The sequence below is a fragment of the Chenopodium album genome, chromosome 20, assembly GCF_948465745.1.
Source record: "Chenopodium album chromosome 20, dcCheAlbu1.1, whole genome shotgun sequence".
NCBI classification, from domain to species: Eukaryota; Viridiplantae; Streptophyta; class Magnoliopsida; order Caryophyllales; family Amaranthaceae; genus Chenopodium; species Chenopodium album.
In genome coordinates this window covers 18,289,844-18,291,589 of record NC_137853.1, presented here as the reverse complement: position 1 = coordinate 18,291,589, position 1,746 = coordinate 18,289,844, and positions in this window count along the sequence as shown.

Here is a 1,746-nt window from a genome sequence, read left to right as displayed (position 1 = left end):
ATGGCTGAGGATACACAAATTCCCATTATATTAGGTAGGCCTTTTCTCCATACTGCAGGAGCCATTATTGATGTCAAAAATGGTAAACTAACCCTATATGTTGGTGATGATAATATTACATTTAATTTAGGGAAGGTTTTGAAAGGTCCTATGTTAGAGGAAAATTGTTGTTTAGTTGATGTTATTGATATAATGGATTGTGAAGATAGCTTGACACAGATTCTTGCAAGGGATCCCTTGGAAGAAATACTTTGTGGAAATTTGTCTACAGGTGATGCGAGTATCTGGAGTAAAGAGGTGGATGACATTGAAAAAGCTCTTGCCATAGGAGAACTTGATGCTAACGAGAATAAGAAGGTAGTAAAATTAGTTCAGGAATCAAAACCTGCAGAGGTAAAGAAACCTGAACTAAGACCTCTCCCTTCTCATTTAAAATATGTTTTTCTTGATGAGCAGGAAATGCACCCTGTGATCATTAGTACTGCACATGATGACCCACAAACTTCCCAACTTCTAGAGGTTCTCAGAACCCACAAAAGGGCAATAGGGTACAGTATTGATGATCTCAAGGGTATAAGTCCTGATTTTTGTATGCACTGGATACACTTGGAGGACAACTACAAGCCCTGCATTCAACCCCAGAGGAGGTTGAATCCCAATATGCAAGAAGTAGTCAAGAAAGAGGTTATGAAATTACTTGATGCAGATATTATCTATCCTATTTCTGACTCTAAATGGGTAAGTCCTATACAGGTGGTTCCTAAGAAGGGTGGGATGACTGTTATAAAAAATGATAAAAATGAATTAATTCCCACTAGAACTGTTACAGGGTGGCGTATGTGCATTGATTATCGTAGATTAAATGTCGCCACTAAAAAGAACCATTTCCCTCTCCCCTTTATTGATCAAATACTTGATAGGCTAGCTAATCATAAGTTCTTTTGCTATTTGGATGGGTATTCGGAAATTTTCCAAATTCCGATACACCCTGAAGATCAGGAAAAGACTACATTTACATGCCCTTATGGCACTTTTGCATATCGTAGAATGCCTTTTGGTTTATGTAATGCACCTGCTACTTTTCAATGTTGCATGATGAGCATATTTTCTGATTTCATAGAGTCTATTACGGAAGTCTTTATGGATGATTTTAGTGTCTATGGTTCTTCATTTGATGCATGTCTAATTAATTTAGCTAAAATCTTGAAAAGATGTGAAGAATGCAACTTGGTCTTAAATTGGGAGAAGTGTCACTTTATGGTAACAGAGGGAGTAGTCCTTGGTCACATTTTATCTGATAAGGGCATACAGGTAGACAAGGCTAAGATTTCAGTGATTGAGCAATTACCTCCCCCAGTTAATGTTAAGGGAGTTAGGAGTTTCTTGGGTCATGCGGGGTTTTATCTCCGTTTTATCAAAGATTTTTCTAAGATTGCTAAACCACTAACTCAGCTTTTGCTTAAGGATGCCCCTTTTGTTTTTACTAACGAGTGACTTGAGGCTTTCAACAGGATTAAGCAGGTTTTGATATCGGCACCCATCATATGTGCACCCAATTGGAATCTTCCATTCGAAATCATGTGTGATGCAAGTGACTTGCTCTAGGAGCCGTGCTTGGACAGAGGAAGGAAAAAGTTTTACATGCTATTTACTATGCAAGTAAAACTTTGGATGAGGCTCAAGTCAACTATGCCACCACGGAGAAGGAGTTTCTTGCTGTTATTTATGCTTTAGAAAAATTTAGAT